At 42.4% G+C, this 23,735-nt stretch overlaps 1 long non-coding RNA gene across 1 annotated transcript in view; it reads right to left on the reverse strand.

Annotated features, from left to right (window-relative positions):
• Positions 1-21,043, reverse strand: part of LOC132646694 (uncharacterized) — a 67,178-nt gene extending 46,135 nt beyond the window's left edge. The window contains exons 1-2 of the long non-coding RNA XR_009584955.1: positions 20,859-21,043; positions 17,277-17,401 (exon numbers count right to left, since the gene is read on the reverse strand). This is a non-coding gene — a long non-coding RNA (uncharacterized LOC132646694). The remainder of the gene's footprint in view (positions 1-17,276; positions 17,402-20,858) is intronic.
• Between the last annotated feature and the right edge of the window lie 2,692 nt (positions 21,044-23,735).

The following is a 23,735-nucleotide window of genomic DNA, read 5'->3' on the forward strand; positions in this document are numbered from 1 at the left end:
AGCAGTTAATACCTAATTAGTGGATTCAAACCCGGAGACGCCTGAATGTAAAACTGACCTCATCACCACCACCCCATACCAGCAGGGAGAAAGGAGAATCAAACAGTTTCAGGCAGAAATTACACAAGGCAGAAAGCGCAGGAAAGAGTGCAGAGGCAGCATGAGACAACAGGTCAACAGACTGACTAGAGACGGAGGACCTTGAAGACCAAGCCAAGACGCCTGGCATCCTTGCCCCACACCGGAAGCCTACACTGTCTTCACCGAGTTTCGTGAGTATTAGTCTGTGATACAACCATGTGAGTGCTAAGCATTCTAAAACTGCTTACTGACTCTAATTAGAATAATAACTCTAATTATAGTGACACCCGAGTGTGGTCTCTACTGTCCTTCACATTGACTTGCTACTTGCACACAACTATGGCCTTGTGGGAGAACTCTCTTCTGACGGGTTCATTTTGATTGGTCACTAAGTTTTGTGGTCAAAAAACAAAAATCAGCCCTATCATTTATATGCCCTCAAGATAAGCTTGGATAAATTAAGGTGTTGCAGAATACTGTCCACTGGGCATGATACGGTGCTGCTATTTTGGAGTCAAAGCAGCTGTGATTACACATAGGTGGCTGTCATGACCTTGCCTCACATGGAAAGAGGTAGGCTCTTGAGGATCCTCTCCACATGACACATGAACTGTTAACCAGAGATAGAGGAAGGAGAAGACTCTTCTTAGATACGACAATTGCCTATATGTCATCTATGCTTCTACATGCTCAGGAAACCTCGCTGATGCAACCAGTAGACTTGAGCGAAATCATTTCTTCTTCTGTCACTGCCTCTCTATTTAAATAGACTCCCCATGAAATGTTATACAACAGAAAGTCATTTAAAAAATAAGATTTCTTTACAATTGAGTGGATATCCTCAAGCTCATAGTCTCTCTCTCTCTCTCTCTCTCTCTCTCATCTATATGGCATATGCCACATAGCTGTACTTCAAAACCAGGACCCTTTTCAATACTTATGAGAACTGGATTAGGCCAGGTATGGTGAGTACACACCTTAAATCCCAGCACTCGGGATACAGAAGAAGGTGGATCTCTGTAAGTTTGAGGTCTACCTTATCTACATAGTGAGTTCCAAATCTACATAGAGACTCTGTCTCAAAAAAAAAAAAAAAAAACAAAAAAAAAAAAAAACAAAAAAAACAGAGAGACTATATTATATTTTTTAATGCATTTTTAAAAATAAGTCCAGCATGGTGGCACATCACTCACTTTCACTCCATCTCCCTCCCTCTTTTCCTTCTTCCATCCCATCTTCCCCTTTTCCTCTCCCTACTGAATTCAGCCAAGGCTTAAGAAAGCTTTGGCAAAAGCACTCTCTAACACAAATAACACTGCAACAGACAAACATCTCCTTCCAAGCTGAACACTGATTTTAACACAGAGACAGAGACAGAGACAGACAGACAGACAGACAGGGAAAAAGAGGGCGAAGGAGGTTACTCTCAAGTTCACTTATCCAAACTATGATAATAATTGACAACTGGTGCTCACTAAAAGTTTAATTATCTGCACATAATTCACAATGTGAAGTTGAAGGGTGTGCTTTAGTGAATGCTTAGCCCAATCTAATCCCCTTCTCTATTTAGATACCAATTTGCAAAAATAATTATACTTTTTTCAAATTCCAAGCTTCAGGTACTATTGTTGACTGAAGCCCTTGAAATGTGCACTGATTACAGGGCCAATGCAATGTACATTAGCAGAGAGCTCAAGTATTATACAATAACCTTAAATCAGAGAGAGTTACAAGAGGCTAATAACGAAGATGAAGTAATGCTGAAAGTACTAGCCTTTTATTCTGAACTCAAGAAATGCATTTGAAAATATATTTTAAGAATAGGTCATAGAGGATGTAAATGCAAAGTAGAAGAAAGGGGGAAAACTCCAGCAGGCTGGGGAAGGAGAGGGTGAGTGGGAGAGAGGCCGAACCTTAAAAGGATATGCATAATTTAGAGACTGGAGATTGAAGAGAGTCCAGGACAAAAGTCCCATCCATTTAGATACAGTGGCAATGGCTTCAACAATGAGAGGCAGAGCCTGCCTGCAATCTGTGAGAAGCAGCATTTGAATTTGAGAGCACATTTATATGAAAATCTTCAAAATCGCATCTTACACATGCTCTAAAAGGCCAACACAACCTTTTCTGCCAATGTTTAATTTCCAACAGCCCAGAGCGACTTGCAGAAAGCTTGTGACTTAGTATTTTAAAATAAAAATAAAAGGATGAGAAATAAACAGCTCGTAAAATTATTAGAAATAATATGGAGTTTAAAATGACACATGAGGAAATATCAGTCTTACAAGCTCAGGGAAAGGCTGAGAGGCGGGCTGTAAGTTGGGCATGTTGTCCCTGGCTTCCAAAACAAAGAGGGAGAATATAGTAGGTTAGAGTAATGTTTCTCAAACTCCAGGCCTTGAGCCCTATTCATACTTTCAAAGTTTATTGGGGTCTCTAAGAACTTTTGAGAGAAAGAGTTATATTTACCAATATTTATCTCATTAGCAGTTAAGACTGCGATGCTGAAGTGTTTCGCGATTTACCTTAACACAATAATAAACCCATTACATGTTAACATTAAAAACATTTTATAGAAATAACTATGCCTCCCCCAAAAAATTAAAAGGTTGCCATTGCTTTCTGCTTTCATGAATTTTGCTATAATCTTGACTCTCTTTTCTGCCTCTACAAATACATCATGATGTGACATCTTGCAGCCTCCAGAAAACTCCACCACATATTCGTGAGAGGATGAAAATACAAAAGACAAGCAGTGACCAGGTATTGCGAGGTATCGCAGCCTCCAGAACTTCAAAATGAGTCTGCACCCATGCATCCCTGGAAGACACCTTAAAAATCACAAAGGTGCAAGAACACAACTCCCTGTGTCTCAAAAACAAGACACGGATGGCCTGTCGAGGAAAGAGAAAGACACTGCTCACTCCTCACTCCCCACTGGAGTGTTCTGAGGGTCCATCCTCAACCCTGCCTCTATGCTGGACCAATGTGCACACATGCGATCAGCTGCTGAGAAGCGAAGAACCTACCTCCCCCCTCCCATAATTTACGGCTCTGGACAAGATGTGAGTTAATGAAATCAACACTTCCTGTAATTGATGTCAAGTGCATTTTGTAATTATGTTTTTGTGGTCTGTGACTTTTATGAGCTTACTCCATAAAATAATTAACAACTCCATAAAAAATAATACTTTTACACTGTTATTTTCACGGAAAGGCCTCTGTTAGATCCATGTTGGGGGAGTGGGGAGTGGGGAATGGTATCATTAAACTTGGTGATTTTTTTTTCAGTACTTACAAAAAATACATTATTTATTCTATCCCCAAATAGTCCTAGAGTGCTTTTAAATTATAAACCCCTCATAGACAAAAGTGCTTAGTGGTTGGTTAAGAGGCTGATATGGAGCCAGGTACTTACAGTTTCTAATCCCAACTCTGCCCTGTACCACTGTTGTAATCTTGGTCACTTTATTTTAGCTCCTCGGGCCTCAATGGCCTCACGTGCTAAAGAGGTGAATACAAGCAACCACCTCACTAGGACACTGAGGGACTCGGAGTTAAGATACACACACTAACCACTGTCAGCATTTCTGGCATCTTATAAGTACTGGAAAAACATTAGGCACTGCTGACTATGGTGTCACAGAACCTCACTCAGCAGCCTTTCCCTTCTAGAGTCACTGTTATGAGCCCCAGAAGAAGGTGGGAAGTGAGAGCGGAACAAAAGTCAAGACAAGGAACAGCCGCAGAAAATTCATAGACCTAATTAGGGATCCAAGATGGGGACCAGGTCGGCAGAGGTTAGAACAGGAATCAAGCGACCATGAGATGCTCATGCCTGAGGCTTCTGATCCTTCCAAGGGGCAGGTAATGAAAACCAGATGACAGAATGCTTCTTTGTGTGCCTCTTCCTTGGGAGGCCCTGTGATGAGTAATGAACTTCTTTGGTTAACTGTTCATTCCCAGGATAAGAGTTCTAAGTTCTCTATTAACCAAACAGTTTGTGTCCCACTCGTCCTGCCGATGACTCTCTAAGACAGGATTGCTTACATCTTTCTCCCATTTTTTGCAGATCAGTTGAGAAATTTGGGTCTGAGCTAACTCTCACTGAGGTCCCCTGAGACAAAGCCAGCTTGGAGAACAAGGAGTTTAATCAGTAGATTATTAGGTATTTGCTACCTCCCTTCCTCTTCCTTTCCACCCTTCTGTGTTGAGCTTGGCTGCCCAACTTTCTTTGGCTGATGGAATATGAACAGATGGGGAACCGCAGGGCTTAACAGCACTACATGGAAAGCTCTATTGATGCACTATTGGAAGAGATGTTCTCAGTGGTTGCTACTTCAACTCTGCCTAGAAATGAATACATAAGAAGCAATTAGAACCCAACTTGCAGCCTGAAGCCAGTGCCAGCAGACTGGTGACTGAGGAGAGTTCCTTGGTCTTCAGGGGCCAGATGCAATCAGCTCAACCTACAAGCAAGAGACACATCACATCTGTGATAATTTTTGTTTCATTACTGTGGCAGTAGGTGACTATTTGGCTAGACAAAGAATCTAGAAAAAGGCTTTGCCATCTCCTAAAGAGAGGTATATCAAAAGGAAAACCTTGATGAGAAACGTGAACCTGAGGCAACACCTTACAACCACAAAAAAGCCAGCTGGATGCTGAGACGCCCCAGTGTTATTAAGAACATTAAACCCACTGATCATGGAAGACCTGTTGCTTGTGTGTGAAGCTTTTCGGTATAGTACTGCTTACGTCCTTGAACCCAGTTTTCCACTTACTCCAGGAATATTAAAAGGAAAAAAAAAGCCACAGAAGCCATAAAGATGACTCTTTGGATAATTGTTCTCGCTACCAAGCCTGATGACCAGGGACTCACAAAATGGAAGCAGAGGACCAACTCCTTTTGTCCTCCATATTATGTACACACAAACATACATATCACACACACATACACACACCCCATACTCATACACCCCATACTCATACACACTAACACACTAATTAATTAAAAAAACAATGCTTTGCTGGCTAGTCTTATGTCCAGTTGACACACAAAGTAGAGTAATCTAAAAGGAAGGAACCTACCTCCATAAGATCTGGCTGTAAGGTATTGTGATTTATGGGAGAAGGCTCAGCCCATTGTGGAGATTGCCACTCTTGGGCTGATAGTCCTGGGTTGTATAAGAAAGCAGGCCGAGCAAGCCATGAGGAGCAAGCCAATAAGCAGCACCCCTTGATGGCCTCTGTATCAGCTCCTGCCTCCAGGGCTCTTCCCTGTTTTAATTCCTGTGCTGACTTCCTTCTATAAGGAACACTGCTGTGGAATGGAAGCTGAATAAACCCTCTCCTCCCCAACTTTCTTCTTAGTCATAGGGTTTTATAGCAGTAATAAAACCCTAAGGTAAGTACTATTATGTCATGCAGGATATTCAGGACAAGACATTGGGAGACGGCCATTTTCTACTATGGCAAGACCCCAGGTCATGAGGATGGCTGCTGTGAATCCTACTCATGTTGAACAGCTTTCCTGGCATGCTTTTTCCTTGAGGCACTTGTATTTTTGATACAAATAAGATGGTTCTATGATAGTCCAGTTCTTAAGATCAAAGAGTAGAATAGCAGTTGCCAAGGGCTAGGATTGGAAGGGGAATAGAAATTTGCTACTCAGTATGTGTAGAGCTTGGTTACGCATGGTAAGTTCCAGAGAGCTGCTGCATAGCACTCTGAGGAAAGCCAACCACACTGTACACCTTGAATTTTCTTAAAAAGGTAGAGTTCATGTTGAAGGTTCCTGCATGAGAGAAAAACAAAGATAAAAACTAGATCCTAACTGAAGACAATTTCTTTACTATCCACTGCTCCCTATCACTTACAGTACAGTAAACATAGTTTTCTAAAGGCATAAAGGACAGACAGACGATAGACAAATGGGTGTACCCATGAGAATCTTAGAGACTTTCACATGGTAAGAGTTTTCTCAGTGCAATGGTCACTCAAAGGCATCTCATGAACTCTCTGTCAAGAGTTTGACCCCCAGGCTCACCCTGAAGCTGCACACCCTAACACCTACTGGATTCCCTGCCCACTACAACTCTTTCCGTTTTTCCTGAGTCTGTTGCCCTACTTGTGACACAGGCCTCAGTGTAACACTGTGCTCTCTCAGAATCAGGCCTTTGGGATCCCGTTGCACTTCCGAGATATCATCTAGTCCTGCCCGCATCAAGCCAGTTCACCATAACTTCCACACTGTTCCTTGCAGGGTTTTTTCCCTCTTCCTGATTTCAAGTTTTCCATGACCCTTCTTCACACTCAGCTCTGACTCCCTCTGTGAGTTCTTGGATCTCTCCCTGACTTTCAGGGATGATGGTCCTTTCTTAGAACCCCAGACCTGAATAAACAAGCATGGAGCATCTCTGGCTCCACCAGTCATTTGCCATCTGACCCCAGTGACACCTGGTCTGTACAGCATGATGGCTGGACATTGTTAGAAGACTCTACAAATTTCTGAGGCCAACATTCAATTCTCCACCTTATAGTAATGTAGGAAATACAGACACTCAACCAGGGGTCATGATAGAACTGCTGCGCCTGTCACATGGAGGAGAAATTTTGTCACTAAGTTTGGCCTGGAGAAGATAAAGATTCTCTCAGTTTCTTCTCACTGACCATTCTCTTCTCAAATGAGAAGCACCGCAAATGTTACAGTCTCCTAACTCGGAGGTCCAGGCCTTCATGATCCCCCATCTCACTCTTTCAAATCTTGACTCCTCAGCAGCTTCCTGTTATCGCACAGGAAAACATGAGTAAGAGACCCATCAAAACCACATACTGCGAGGCTGCTGTGAGTTCCCAACCCACAGGTCATACTCCCTTCGGGTTCTCATGTCAGATAGTCTGCACATCAGATACATACATTCTGATTCCTAACAGGAAGAAAATTACAGTTATGAAGTAGCAAGGAAATGATTTTATGGTTGGGGGTCACCACAACATGAAGAACTGTCTTAAAGGGTCACAGCATTAGGGAGGTTGAGAACCACGACTTTAGACAGACATTACTGCCAGAGGCTTCCCAAATTTAGGTATGCCCCAGGTAGGTTTTTACTGAGGCACCCACAAACACATACATTTTCATGAATCATGAGGGCTATAATTATCAGACTGGGGCCAACCTCATTTGAGGAGTTCATGGCTTTTTACAGCTGTTAGTCTTTGTTATTTTCCAGGGAGCCTCTGCTCTTTATTATATGTCCTGACTTGATTCATCCCGAATGTGCACCAAATACCCACCATGCTTGAGGCACCATGCTTATCAAACTCTTCACAAGGCCCTTCAATGAGCCTCCACCATCTAGGCATGGTTGACCCTGTCACCCTGACAAAGTCCAAAGCAAATACTTGGATGCCCAGAGTTCCTAACACTCTTCCTTATGAGCACTAGAAGAAGCATAAGGTGTGAAACTGTATTTCTGTATCTGACACTCATTTTCTAGAGCCTCCATTTTCTCCAGAAGATGTTCCTGACAATCATTTTAAATAGGGAAAACACTTCCCATGCTCTAAATCAGTTTTTTTTCCCTAAACTTCTAAATGATTGAAGATCCACCTAACATCCTGAAATAAAGGCAGTGTCCCACTTATCAGTAATGAGCTGTCTCTGAAGTTTTATCACACATTGGCCAATCTCTCACAAAGCAGCCACTGCGGCCTCTTAAAACTGAGTTTGACGCCAGGCGTGGTGGTTCATGCCTTTAATCCCAGCACTTGGAAGGCAGAGGCATGTGGATCTCTATGAGTTCAAGGCCAACCTGGCCTACAAATTGTGTCCAGAAAAGTAAGGACCCTTTTATAGAGAGAATCCTTGTCTGGAAAATAAAAATAAAAAGGCAGCAACAAAAAAAAAAAAAACAAAAAAAAAACTGCATTTGAATACGTCATTCTTCTTACTCAGAAAATTTACATCTATTACTTGTATTATTGGGCCCATCCTCTCTTGAACCACATCATACCATCAGCCACCCTTTACCACCATCTGGAGTTCCTTAGCCAAGCACTTTAGCTGCATCTTTTAGAATTTATTCAGGGCCTAGTAAAACACCTGGCTCCTGGTAGGCCTTCTGCATACCTAATTAGATAGCTCACTTGTGACAGAGTGGTGCCTGGTTCTCCTTTGTACTTTATAAATGCTACTGGGGCATGGGACAGAATTTTCATTCATCCCATTGGGAATCTGCAACAGCGTCAGTCACTACTTTCATAAACGAATGAACACCTTGAACTCACAAGTCTCTGAGGACCTTGCAAACCGTCACAGCACTGTGGTTACACCTGACACAAACTGTGGTCATTGGGGTATTTTTGACCTACAGAGTGATATTTTTTTTAATAACATTCGAATCCCCCACTTCACCTTAAAGCCAAGCATTTGCCTTCCTTCTCTCAATGAGCCACAAACCCCACTGCTGAATTTGTGGGGATTTGTTTGTCTTATTTTTATTTATATGTGGATGTGTGTGTGGATGAGTTTTGGTGTAACCCATGCACGCAGGTGCCCACGGAGGCCAGGGAGACATAATATCTCCAGGAGATAGAGCCATAGCCACAGGCGGTTGTGAACCACCTAACCTACATGCTAGGAACCAGTCGTAGGTCCATCTCTCCCAGTTCAGCTGTTTCCAACCGTATCTGAGGTTTTTCCCACTGTTACAACATAGTATGCATCTAATAACTTGAAACTCTTTAAAACATTGTTTTAAATCTATGGATGTAGTAAGTATTAAATTTAAGCCAAAGTTTAGTTATCCCAGTCGGAAGAGCGTATTGTGGGCACAAGGGCGCAAGCCTGTAATCAATCCCAGCCATTGGCAGGATGGAAGCAGGAGAAACAGCTTTGGGGTCACAATCAGTTTTATAGGCGATCTAGACCAGGGTGGGCCACACGAGGCCCAGTTTCTTTAAAACACACACACATACACACACACACACACACACACACACACACACAAAGAACTTACTTTGCTGGAGAATTTCATTACAGTACTGTGGCGGTTTGAAGGAGAAGGCCCTCATTGGTTCGCATGTTTAAATGGTTGGCTCCCAGTTGGTGGGCTGTTTGGGAAGGCCTTTGAAAACTAAGGCCTTGTTTTCAATTCCCACGCCCCTCTCACCCCCAACTTGAGGACAAGATGTAAGCTTTCAGCTACTGCTCCAGTACCATTCCCGCCTGCCTGGCCCCGTGCTCCCCAGCATTCTGGTAATGGGCTCACTCTGAAACTGTAAGCAAGCAGCCAGTTAAATGCTTTCTTTTATAAGTTGCTTTGGTTATGGTGTCTCTTTACGGCAATAGAATGGTAACTAAGACAAGTACCCAGCAGGTTTGCCTTGTCTCACAAATGGAATCAGAGGTGGCGTGGATGAACTGGATTGAGGATTGCAGCAGCCATCACTGCAGGCCCTTGGCTGCCCCACCCCTGCCTGTGGGGTCAGCTTAATATTCCATTATTCCATGAACACAAATGGCAGAGCCAGGAGATGTATACACTGTCCACACTTCTGCTGTACAATACACACACACACACACACACACACACACACACGCACAGCCTGCTCCAAAGAGAGGAGTTCTGTCCCTGCTCTCTGTAGCAGAACACGTTCATCTCTGTTGCTACAGAGAATTTGCATAGGCTTGCTGGCCCAGAAAGACGCATTTGATTTTCTTTCTTTCCCTAAAAGACATGATGAAGTCTAAAGCCAGTGAGGAAACAGATGCAGAAACTTCGCTTTTTCCTGGTAGTGAGATGGCATGGGTGTGAAGAGAGCCCTGAAATCTGTCACTGAGGAGGGAGAAAGCTCACTTGTAAGTCTACATCTGTTTCCTTCTTGTTGTTGCTCAGATATTCAGTTGATTCACACTGGGGGGCAAAGGGCAGGGACAGCTGAAAGGAAACACCATGTATCTTGTATTCTGGAGCAGGGGTGGGTAGTGAGGAATCCACTCCTCTTCACAGACTTGGGTGGCATATTTTGAGAAGGCTTGTGTTGGCTTGTTTCTGAGAAGCTGTACATCAGCAAAAGCAGCAGCAAAAGGCCATGCTCCCGTGGGATTCCACCCTCTTTCCGGTGTGCTGCCTAAACAGGCTCATTTATTCCCATCTTACTCTTTTTCCTTTAGCTGCTACCAAGAACCCCAAAATGCTCAGTTCCGAAGCTAATGCACTTTTACAGCCTAGGGATATCTTCCTCACACTCACAGAGAGGAAAGCAGAAAGAAGGGAGAAAGGAAGCCATTTAAGATGCCCTATTGTTAGGAGTGGAGAAAGTAATTCTTGCTTCTCTCAGCAGTTTGCTGAACCCCAGCGTCATTCCTACCCCCTTTACCTTATTTATCTCTTTACAGCCTATCTGATAACGCTATAACCATTTCCTGTTGTATACTGGCTGAGGAAGTGTTCTCCAGGCCCAAGAGCAAATCAATAAAAGGAAGCCATAGTGATTCATAAAAATAAAATTGCCATCATTATTGTTCAATTATTGCTGTGTCTGTGGAAAGAATCTCAAGAAGTGAAGGCTTCTTGGCTAATATTTATAATCTGCATTGATGGTACTAATGAATGAGTGGGTGTGCAGTGGGGTGAAATGCGCTGCTGTTTGATTTATAGCAAGTCCAGGTCTGATTGCTAATGTTAAATCCATTAAAGTGTCTCTTAGAGCTGCCTTAATGTACTCCCCTGCATATAACAGAGCCTAAACAGACCCCTTTACTTAGCTTTTCATTATTGGTTGAATATTTGTCTTTATTACATTATCCCCATGATAAATTTGACTTATGATAGTTTAAAAAACAGCACTTCAAGAAAGCTTAGCTTTTAAAAAGCTGCAGAGTAACTCCATATTTCCCAGTCTCCCCACAGACCAGAGAGACTATTCCCTGCATAATTATTATTTTTAAAAGTTCAAGCTGCCAAACCTAAGCATGTCTCATCTCATAGAACCCAGATGTTCAGAGGGAGAAGAAATTTCCTCCTTGAAGGAAAATAACGGAGGGTTGAAAGCTGCCTGCCTAAGATGCCACCTCTGGGCGTCTCTCGGGTACAGGGCTTTTTTTAGTCCTTTAAAAACTCCTTTCCCAAAAGGAATCCACAGAGTCAAGTGCAAATAGGAACAGCAAGCTGAAGACACTCGGGCGCATCATTGAGCTCCTCTGAGGTCAAGCACGTCACGGACACGGTGAAGGACAGTGAAGAAGCAGCACGCCACTGTCTGCAGTTTCCTGCCCAAGTCTACAAGAGTTTTCCATTCACAGCCCGGCGTCCCAGCTGACAGCCCAGTCCGTGTGAGGCGTACTCCCGCCGCTTCCCTTCCTACTCCCTGGATTTCCTTTCTTGAAAGTTTGGCCTCCCTCTAAGTCCACATTTGCTGACTATACGTCTAAATCCAGATAAACGACATATTTCTGACAGCGCCTGAGAAATATGTTCTGGTAGTTACCTTAGGCCTCAGTGAGGACACCCCATCATCTCCTTATAGGACAGACAAGAGAAACACGAGCCTTGTGTGGAGATAAGAGAAACAGCACAGAAAACAAACCTAGGGGAGCTAGATAAGCATTTCTCAACCTGTGGGCCACGACCCCTTTGGCAAACCTCTTATCTCAAAAAACATTCACATTTTGATTTGTAACAGTAGAAAATTTACGGTTATGAAATAATTTTATGGCTGGGATCACCACAACTGTATTAAAGGATCACAGCCTTAGAAAGGTTGAGAACCATTGATCTAGACACAAGGAAGCAAGACAAAAAAATAGCCAATGCCTAATATAGCAGCTAAACATGTGTGGTTGCCATGGTTTGGTCCCCCAAAAGGCTTGTGAATGAGAAGCTTGATTTCCAGTACACTGAGGTTCAAATGTGAGGCTGAATGCAAAGTAAGCAGGCCATAGGGAGCACTGGCCTCAGAAGGGATGAGTGTGGTTCTGGTGAGCCTCTGGTTAGCACTGGAGAGGGCTGCTTTAAGCAAACAGGATTAGGCCCTGCCCATCTCACATGCTCTGGCCAGGATGTCATACCGTGACGCCACCTGCTATCATGTGGTATAACAGGGGAACACAGAGTATGACATTTTAGATTTCAAAAGCTAAGTAAACTTTCTGTTCTTCATAAAGTATCTAGTCTCAAATAATACATTATAGCAATAGAACATAGACTAACCCAGAAGTGATTTGCTAACTCTGGCTATTTGCTTGTTATGTAATATGTAGGCAAAATTATTCCAGCAAGTAGTTATTGCGTACCCTCACGCTGGGTAGTGTGTAAGCTATAACAAATAGACTACATAGCTCTTTTGCTCAGAAAGTTTAAAGTTCTCTTTTGTTAAAAAAAAAAAATATTCAAAAACTCAGTCATCACACTATGGGCAGAGATGGGACATGCTTGTCCCCGGAGAGATTTCTAGAGAACAACATAGCCTCTTGAAAACTGTAAAGAAATAGCCTTGTGGGAGAGGTATGGAATGAGCTGCAGCGGAACGGAGGTGTGCATAAAAATGGACTGTAACATATGTTCTGAATGAAGTTATTAAATTCATATTTTAAGTTGAAGGGAGATAGAGAGGACTCAGCAGTTAAAAGCACTTGCTGTTCTTGCAAAGGATCGGGTTATATTCTGAGCATTCACCTGGTGCCTCAAAGCCATCTGTAACTCCAAGGGAACCAAACACAATCTTTCAGCCTCCAGTGGCACCAGGCACACTTGTAGTACACATGCATACAAAACACTAATGCACGCAAAATAAGAATGATTTTATAAAATTAGGCTTGGTGGCACATAGCTGTCAATACCACTAAGGGGGTGAGACAGGAGGATCGCTGCAACATAGACACCAACAAGGTAGATCTTTGAGCCCAGAACGATTGTACAACGAGCACCATCATTCCCTTTGGGCTCTGAGATCTTAGGGTTCGACGGTTCTTAGGATAAAAAAGGATATAGATCCTTGTGTAATATAAAGAAAGTGGAAGGAATGTAGATGAGGCCTAGAAATTCTGGAAGCACTATTTACTGTTTGTTAAGGAAAATAGTAAATATCCTATATAATACTTTATTCAGTCTTTCTAATAGCAAAAATTATCTCCACTTCACCAGTAAATAAACTAAAATTCAAACTACTTAATAAACACATAGTATTCATCACTGCCAGGTTACGCATAGGGTTTTTTTTCTTAGGTAAATGGTTAATCATCTGCCCCTGAATACCTAGATGTCCAAACTCAAGAGACAGCTTCCTTAGGTGCACCTGTGCAAACAGGGTGGACAAAGCTATGTGAACAAAGCTCTCAAATCATTCAAATGACCGAAAACCGTTGACAACCTGTGATGGGCAGGCCCACAAATGTCTGAGCTTCCCTCAAGAAATCTTTTTTACTGTCCTGATGCAAAGTAGTTGGCTTTTTTAGTTTTCATTAGAACTAGTCTCTTTACCAGACCCTTTTGTTGGCCAAAACTTTACACAGACTTCTCTTCTAGACAAATTGCAAGTTTTCCCAACATTTTGTCTGTTTAATAACTTTAAAACTGGTCAAAAGCAGCTAGCAGTAACCATGCTATAGCCTAGATCCTGAACTGCCTTCAAATTTCTTCTGCCAATTTTAATTACTCTATCATTTTTAAATTCAGACAAGTTATTGGCCAGAGATTAATAGACAGGTAGACAAGACTCTCCATTTCAGTTCCCAATAGAGCTCTTCCAATCTGAGGCCTAACAAGCCTATTTGTTTCTCTCCACATTTGCATCAACACAGGATCCCACAAGAATCCCCAAATAAGCTCTGCTTATGACATGTGGGCGTTCTCTAGTCTACTTCTCCAGACCTTTCTAAATCCCTCCCACAAATTATTTGCAAAGACTTATGCAGCACATGGCAACTACCCTACTTCTCTGGTACCAACTTTCTAAGCTAAGCAGTTGCTCATCACTGTGACAAGAGATAAGAAAGGCATTTAAGAGAAGAAGAATTTATTTAGGTTCATAATTTTGGAGGTTTCAGGAAATCATGATTTAACTCTATTTTAATGGACTGGAAATGAGGCAAACAATCAAGGCAGAAGGCTATGGTGAGACAGAGCTATCTTTCTCATAGAAGAGACAGAGAGAGAATGTCTCCGCTAGTTTGCTTTGTTCTTGTTCTAGCTAATTTTGTACCAGTGTGATGAAAATTCCTGGTAGAAACTCTTTAAATGAGGTTTAAGGTTCTAGAGAGCTGAGCTCATTATCATTTGTCTGCATAGGCTTGGACAGAAGAGCAACCAACAGGAGCATGTGGTAGAAGAAAGCTACAACCGGTGGCAGACAGGAAGGAGAGAAAAGGGCAGGAGGAGGTCAGGCATGAGCTACTACCATCAACTCACCTTCAGTGGCCTCCACTTCCTCCACATGGTCTCCATTCCCTGACATTCCAAGAACCTCTCAACATGCTACCATCAGGATGTAGGCTTCGAACATATGAGCCTGCTAAAGCTCACTTAAACCATAACAGTCCCCTTCCCTTTTGTCCCATCTGAGAGCCAGCCCATGAGACAGTGTTGCACACACTTGTTTAGTTAATTCTTTCTGTAAACACTCTCCCTGACATGATAGAATGAAACTCCTGAAACCATGAGCCGATATAAATCCCTCCTTTCTAGAATTGTTTTGATTGGGTGTTTTGTCACAGCCACAATACACGGTCTAACATAGTAAGCATATCCAGGGGTGTCACCAACAAGCATGGTATGGATACTGGTGGAGCAGGCAGGGACAGAAGCCAGTAACAACAGATGCTCAGTGGCAACTGGCACAGCAGTATTTGCAGAACCAACAGAGCTTTAACTTGGGGCCCAGACTCATCCCACTGAACATCAATAACAGATTGGAACTTGGTATTCAAACCCTTGCTTTATCTCTGAGCTAATATTAAACAGAAAGGATGTTTTGATAATTAAAACGTTTTACTCAGACATCCATCAACCTGTTTAAAGATCCTATAACATTCTACCTACACAGCAATCCTCGGGGCATGCTTCCGTTATCACCAGCAAGTAAACAAATAGTCACTTGCCTTCCCCAGTGTCAGTGCAAAATTAATGTGAAATGGCACCAAAATAAATCGTTTCAAGTGCAGGGTCTCTAGTTTGCAAAAGCAATATCCGATCTTTTTAACTGTAAGGTAAAACCAAAACAAATATAGTAGGTTGCCTTAAGGATGTTTCGGTTGAACATGATTCTGTGGTGATTTATAACATGGTAACTAATCTATAGTAAAGAGCTGGCCTTGGCCAAGCCATCATTTACATGCAATCTCAAAAGCTAATAGCCTTTTAGAGGAAACTTTCTAAAGGTGTTTTATGCATATGTATGTGTGTGCCTTCATGAGTTTACATGTGCCATGTGTGTGAAATGCCAGTGGAGGCCTGGGGATGTCAGATCCCCTGGGACTGAAATTCCACCCAGCTGTAAGCCACCTGATGTTGGTGCTTGGAACCAAACCCAGGTCCTCTACAAGAACAGTAAGTGCTCTTAACCATTTATCTATTTCTCCCATACCAAAGATCTGTTTTATTTATGAGTGCATGTCAGTGTGTGGAGGGATATATGTCACATGACTAAGGAAACCTATGGAGGCCACGGAGAGTGTCAGATCCCCTGAAGCTGAAGTTACAGGCTATTGTGAACCATGCAGGGTTGGTGCTGGGAACTGAACTTGGGTCCTCTGAAAGAACAAGTACTCGTAACCACTAGGCCATCTCTCCAGCCCTCAGATATTTTGTTTTTATCTAATTATATCGAGTTATAACCCAACCCTCCACAAATTATTTAGAGCCCTTGTATTCACTATGTAACTCAATGTAATCTTTGACAGTGAGGTGGAGTTATAGTACCTAAGAATGGGTATTGGGGGTTGTAGAGATGGCTCAGCAGGTAAGAGCAATAGCTGCTGTTCCAGAGGACACAGGTTCAATTCCCAGCACCCACATGGCAGCTCACAACTCTCAATAACGCCAGCTCCAGGGATCTGTAACCCTCACACAGACATACATGTAGGCAAAACACCAATTCACATAAAATAATGAATCAAAAAATTTTTTTAAAGAATGGGTATTTGCCATTGGGGGAAATTCAGTTTCTTCATAGGAGCACCAAACTTTAGGATATAAATGCATTATAAAGAGGAAATAAGAAGTTAATAGAGACAGATAAAACTTTGTTGTTGTTGTTGTTGTTGTTGTTGTTCTCTGTCAGTCATGATATGCCTGTGTTCTTTAGAAAACAAATAAAAAAGAGATATGCCCTTTAGGCGCTGGAGAGATAGCACAGCAGTTAAGAATGCACACTGCTCTTTCTGACTTCCTGAACTGGGTTCCCACGAGCCGCATTGCATGGCTCACAACCACTTAAAACTCCAGTTTCAGAGGATCGTCTTTTCTCCATGGGTACCCACATTCACATGTGCATACCTACAGAGACAGTCGCATACATGCCTTAGTTAGGATTTCCGTGACTGTCAAACAGCACGACTGAAAACAGCATGGGGAGAAAGGGTTTATTTCACCTTACGCTTCAAGGTAAACAGTCCATTACTGAGGAAGGTAAAGGCAGGAAGTCATGGCAGGGACCTGGAGACAGGAACTGAAGCAGAAGCCACGGAGGAACACAGCTTACTGGCTTGCTCCTTGTGGCTTTGTTCAGCCTGCTTTCTTTTACAACCCAGGACTCCCTTCCCAGAAGCGGCACTGCACAGGATGAGCTGGGCCCTTCCACATCATTCACCAGGCAAGAAAGTGCCCCCCAGGCTTGCCTACAGGCCAATCTTACGGAGGCGTTTCTCTCAATTGTGGTTCCCTCTACTCAGATCATTCCAGCGTGTTTCGAGGTGATTAAAAAAGACATAATTTTCTATTATCATATAATATTATATGCATTTTTACATAATTTTTAAATAAAAATAAATATCTTAAAGCTGTATTTCTCTAAATCAAATAATCTATGTTTGCACTGAGGATGTAGTTCTTCCATAGAATGACTACCCTGCAAGACCCTGATTCTATCCACAGCACCACAAAAAACAAAGTCACTTTATTTATTGCACGTGCACTGTTTTCAACAAAGAATAATGCCAGCCCTTCACATCATGCAAGATAACCCTCCTCACTTACTCTGACATGAATGAAGGATGAGCCCCATTTTACAGATCGCAGCAGGCAGAGGCTCTAAGAGGATGCTTTTCACGTCGCTTCATAACTGACACCTCAGGTGTCTATTCAGGATCATCACTGTAAACCTGAGTGCAGACAAATTAAACAGAAACAAAGCATTAAACGAGTGAGCACAGAGCACCGAGCCCACCTCTGCAAGAACGTCAGGGTGTTCAAGGCCATCTTCACAGAGATAATGTGAATAACCATCATGCACAGCTAGACATGGGTCTGAAAGGTTTGTTTCTGCTATTAAAATGATACTATTTCCCCGAGAAATGTTTATTTTTAACAATTGTCAAATAATTAAATTACCATCTCAGCCTGTCTCCTGACATTCTCATAGTCACGTTAACATAAGGTCCCAGATACCTCCACACTGTGTATAAGTCAGACCTGGCCTGGATCTGCCTGCTTTCTTTCCTTTCTCTTCCATGATTCCTGAACTTGCCCTTTTCCATGACCCCAATTATTAGTCTCTATCTCCTAAGAGTCCCCAGAACAGCAGACTTCCACTGATTCATGGGCATACTGGTAGATAATTTTCATGTCCAAATTCAACTCTTTACTCCACAACCTCTCCAGCCGCCGAGATCTGCTCCCATCTCTGTCTAAGTTCTAGCATCCTTTTCTCTCCAGGGCCTCGGATGGCTGACACCACTTCACAGCTTATACCATATCATGTCCAATGTTTCCAAGGCCTGACAATTTCTCCACAAGATCCATGCCGTATTTCCTGCTGTCATATGTGTTGCTGATATGATATTGGCTTCTTAACCTCATTCCATTTGCCTCGTTACCTAGACAATTGTAGATGATTAGTAATAAGTATTAAGCGCTATTCTGTAAAAAGCTTTCTCAACAAGTTTGGGGTCCTGGGGTTGCTCAGTAAGTTGTGGTTTACATTTTGTTTTGTCTTTTAATACAAAATTAGGTAAGGAGGGCCTACACAGTGTTCTAAGGTTCAATAAGTTTCACAAGACACACCATATTGTATAGTAATCATTCATTTCTTTTTACACTGAAGATTGAGCCAAAGCCTTGTGTGTAAATGTTTTCCTTTATTTCCTCAGATGAGAGGAGGAAATGAGAGCCATTCACATGTCTTCTAGCTCTTTCTGAACTCTCACTAGCTGATTCAACTCAGCTGTTCTGGCTCAATCTCCTTTCCAAGCTGACTCGTTCAAACTGGCTTCTCTCAGCTTCTGACTAAACTGCTCTGCTTGACTTCAAACTAATTCTGGCAAAATATTTTAATCTCCTGGTTCCTCCTCATTCTCTGGTTCATTATGTCTTCACCTATGTCTGGCTTGCTCTCTCTGCAACCTGTTTCTGTAAAACTGTCCAAGTAGAAAAACCTCTCAGTAAAAAGAGTTTCTTCTCTTTCCCTGTACTTCTAAGTAACCTCTTTCCTGTTCTGTTTCTGTGAGATTTGGGCATATCCTATCTCTGACTGATTTTGTCAGATCTTTCTCTGATTCACCACTTTGTGTGGTCCTCAATTAGTGATCACTTTCAAATATGGCTGCTTCCTTCTATATACTAACCTTACCTTCATTGTTTGGAAGTAAAGGTGTGTGCTAAGGGTGTGTGTGTATTCCAGCCGAATTATACTGTAATTCAGAGTTTGTCTTTGTTCCAGCCAGATCACATAGACCTAGAAGGTCTTTGAATGTGATACCTTGCCAGAGCAGCCATGCTGCTGGAATGAAATTCCTCTGCACTTGCGTGTGTTCAGCAAACATTCCACCACCGAGCTACGTGCCCCGCCCTACAAATACATCTTCTAGTTCAGGTGTTGATTCTACAACATTGTTGAATAAAAGCTTCCTTTATCTCTATCAATAACCTTCTAAGGCACCACTTGCATGTAACTCTCAGACTAACCCTCTGAATCCACAGCTTCTATCCTCACTGTGCCCTCCCTGCTACCTACGGGTCTGAGGACAGACCTTATCTTCTATTATTCAAAGCCTTTATTCAAAACTTGAAGGATGTCAAATGTAATGCCAAATGGTAACTGTATTTCCCACCTTCTGTTATCAACTCTTTTCCCCTTCCTTCTTCCTTTCTTCCTCTAGCAAGTCCAATCAATGACTATTTATTCAGCAGAAGTGACAAATATATAAAAAGCAAAAGTACTTACCAATATCTCTTGACTCCCACCTAAATATAAAAGCTTTCAGACGGAACAGAGAAGATTTGGGGAGGATTCAAAAAATAAGAGAGAAAATTAATTTGAAGATAGAATCCTTTCTCTACCCTTAAGGAAGAAGGAGATAAAGACTCAGGTCCTAGGACAAGTTCTGCTTCCTATTTTCTGCATCATGGTAGATGAATCTTGTGGTGGCAACCTTGCTGAGATGCTGGCCCATCATTGAGATGCAAATGGACCACAGGCTCTAAAAGCAGCCTGTGTAGATGGGCAGAAGAGCCTAAGGTAAGATCTGTAGTATCTTGATGGCTACCAAGTCTTGGGGCTTAGACACACTTCTGGTTAATGGAGAAAGATGCTTGGATTTAAAACAATATTTTATTATCCCAAAGTAATATAAATTAAGTTGAACTTCAGAAAGAAAAAAAAGGAAATATACTGCTTGCACATTTTTGCCTGTAGTGAGATTCAGGTCCATTTGAGAAAGTATAGAGCCCTGGGATCACACACAGAGAAGTCAGTCTAGTCTCGGCATCAATTCGGGTCGTTTCAGAGTTGATCAGGGGGAGCTCATCAGCTCCCTCCATGCCTGATTATACGGGAGAACTTTTCTTTTAATCATCTGCATCTGAAAACAATGTCTTAGTTGGACTCTCTTCTCAGAGAACACAGAAGTCACAGTGGCTTAACATCCTTCCCAATGTTTGGGGATTTTATGGGTCTTTTTCCTCTAACCCATAAATCTGAAGACCAGAAAAAAAAAAACTAATCAGCAAATAATTTTGCTAAGGAAATAACAGACTGTCTAGGTCCGATGTCAGTGATAGATACGTATACTTTTGCTGCATAACCACCAATAAATAATCCTGCGGTAATGCATGAAAATGATTGCCTTGTATAAATGTCATCCTCCTAGACTGTACAGGACAAAAGGGGAGATTCATTAATAAGGGAAAATTGGACACAAAGAACAACCCTATAGAAAGAGATAAATGAGGCATGAACACCAGCCAATCTACTGTGTATGGGTTACAAAGAAGAACAAGGGCTTGGTTTTGAGATTACTGCCATTTCCTTGCTTTTTTATATTTTGTAACAAGCACCAAAGCACTCTTCAGCTGTCACCCTGTGTCACTAATAGAAGAAGAGCATAGGAAAGTGAGGATAATGCTGCTGGACTTTGCTTTTATCTTCATGCCTTTCATCCCAGGATCTCTCCATCCTTAGATAATAATTGATTAAATCTCACAACAACCTTACTGGAGGTGTCATCTGAGGGCCAAGATAGAAGCAGAGAGAAGCAGAGAGGATCTTACCACCCAGATTTAGACCTTGGGGCTCTCACAGAGCCAGATGGAGACGAAGAAGCATCACTTCCCATTACTGACCTTTAGTCGCCAAAAGTAACTTGGCCCCATGGGGTGATGGCTGGGCAATCTTCATTCTTGGTGTTAAGTATATTTTCCATTTAATTATTTTCAGAGTGACTGCCTTTGATAGCTGTTCTTCTTAAAGCAGGACTGGAGAATTGTCAAAGGCTCACTAGAAGGGTCCCCCTCCCAGCATCTCTGCAGAGAACCTGCAGGTAGCACAGATCAAGTGTAGTTCAGTAATTGGGGGCGGGGGGAATGCTGCCACCGAAGTACATTCATACTAATTAATCTCCAGTAATTAGCACTCAGATGTAACAAGTGTAGCATTTAAGGGCCATCGCAAGGGAAATAAAATCTGCTCTTCAGAAACTGTCTCAGAGTTTGGCTTTTCTTTTTTTTTTTTTTTTTTTTAAGATTAATAATGGTGCCCAGACACAGGAGTTAAATGTAGGAGTTTATTTCATATGCCTATTCTAATCACTTCCCAAAACTCCAGTCCTTAACAATACCTGCTTCTTACAATGCCCTTAAGATGCTTACAAAATTCAAAGAGTCCTAAACTTGCCAGACCTAGAAACTGCTTCAGAAATCACTTAGCCCATAGGGCTATAGACATGGCTAGGCAGGTAAGAGGGCTTGAGTTCAAATCCCCAGTGCCCCCATAAGTCTGGATTAAGTCTAGCTGACCATATTTAATCCCAGCAACGGGTACCAGCAAAGACAAGAGGATCACTGGGGTTTACTGGCCACCAGCCCAGCTCCACTTTGTGTGAGGAACAGAGTAAAGCAGAATACCATACAGCAGGATACCTCATGTCCTTCACATGCACACACGGGCATCTGTGCATCTGTGCCCACACCCAGGTACACCTAGGTATACATGTGTTTACATACAGCAAAGAAAGGAAGGAAGGAAGGAAGGAAGGAAGGAAGGAAGGAAGGAAGGAAGGAAGGAAGGGAAAAATAGATCCATCCAGCCATCATTCAGTTAAAATAGGACTTTCTTTGGAGTGCCAGCTCCTGAATAATGACACAGAGACTTTTTATTGATTATGAAAGCTTGGCCATAGCTTTGGCTTGATCCCAACTAGCTCTTATTTTAAATGAACCCATTTATACTAATCTATGTTCTTCTATGCGGTCCGTGATCTTCTCTCATCTTTTGCCACCACCAGCCCTCTTCTAGTTTTGTGATCAAGCTCATATCTCAGGTCACATACTACAGGGCCACTTTCCATGTTGAGGTATGGTGCAACCTATAGAGATAGTCAGAAGGTACAAAAAGCCAGGGTGTGAGGGAAGTACAAAATCCTAGGCCTAAGTGAATTTATTCATGCCAGAAAAAAGGGGGAAGGAAAAGAAAGAGAAAGAGTGAGACCTTGAACACCACTAAGACTAGATGGAGACAGAGCTGTTAACCTCAAGACAAGTGGCAGCAACGTGGCTGAGTTACCTTCATCTGTAGATTCAACTCTCTCTGTCTTTTCCTTTGTCCAGGTCTCTTGCCTCAACCCTGATTCTTTTCCATATCTGTGTCAGGATTGGTGGCTGTGGTAGTTTAAATAGTAATGGCAGCCATAGGCTCTTGCTTAGAAGTGCCACAGGAAGTCATTACTAAGAGATATGACCTTGTTGAAGTAGGTATGAACTTGGAGTAAGTGTGTGACTGCAGAGCAGGCTTTTAGGCCTCATCTGCTCAGGCTATGCCTTGTGTGGCTGATGGTCTCCTGCTGCTCCCTGTGGATCAAGATACAGAACTCTCCATTTCTTCTCTAGTGCCATATCTGCGTGGATGACGTCATGCTTCTCACCACGACAATGATGGACTAAACCTCTGAAACTATAAGCCAACCCCAATTAAATGTTTTTCTTTATAGGAGTTTTCATGGTCATGGCATTTTTTTCCCACAGCAATAAACTCCTAACTAAAACAGTAGTGCAGACCTGTAATCCCAGCATTCTGAAAGCTAAAGTAAGAAGATACAGAGTTCAAGGCCAACCTGAACATTTTCAAAAGAGAGACAGCAGGGAGGAAGAGAGGAAGGGAGAGAGGGAGAAAGAGAAGAAGGAAGGTGAGAAAAAAAGAAGAAACCCATGTACTTCTCTGAACAAAATGGAAATGCCAACACAGGGGTCCTCAACCTGGGGGTCATGCCTTGTGTATAAAAATTCAACCCCTCCCAAGGTGTAAGTCATTCAGATAATCTACACTGTACTTCACTTTGCTGTGAGTAGAAGGTAGGGGAAAAATGAACTTGCCCAGAGCTGTCCCTGATCTTGTTTCCTCAATGGCCAGCTCTGTAGAAGGCAGCCCCAACCTTGACATATGTGATACACTGGCTAAGGTCATGAAGAAGGACAAAAGGAGCTACGTAATTCCAATTCCTGTATGCCTTTGGCTCTCGTAAGATGTTTCCCCAGTTTTTTTCTGGCCTAAAATTATAGAATTATAGCCCTACATTTTCTGCTGTTTTGCTTTGCTCTGTTGTGTGTGTGTGTGTGTGTGTGTGTGTGTGTGTGTGTGTGTGTGTATTAAGTGTGTGGTATATATGGGGTATGTGTTTAAGTGTGTGGTATATATGGGGTGTGTGTTACACATGTACACATGTCTGGGTTGGTTTGTTGACTTACACACATGCACCCGAAGGCCAGAGGGGAATATCTGGTGTCTTCCTCTATTATTGTCCACTTTATTCCCCTGGGACAGTGTTTCCCTCTGAACCAGAAGCTCACCCCTTTTTAGCCAGGATGGGTGGCCAGACAACTCCTAGGATCTGTGTGTCTCTGTCCCCCCTCTCCCCTCCCATACTGGGATTATAGGCGCTCACAGCCATGCCCAACTTAGTCCCATATTTTTTTCCTTTTTATTTATTCTTCTCTTATATAATACAT

Source organism: Meriones unguiculatus, chromosome 1 (genome assembly GCF_030254825.1).
Source record: "Meriones unguiculatus strain TT.TT164.6M chromosome 1, Bangor_MerUng_6.1, whole genome shotgun sequence".
In the NCBI taxonomy this organism is placed as follows: domain Eukaryota; kingdom Metazoa; phylum Chordata; class Mammalia; order Rodentia; family Muridae; genus Meriones; species Meriones unguiculatus.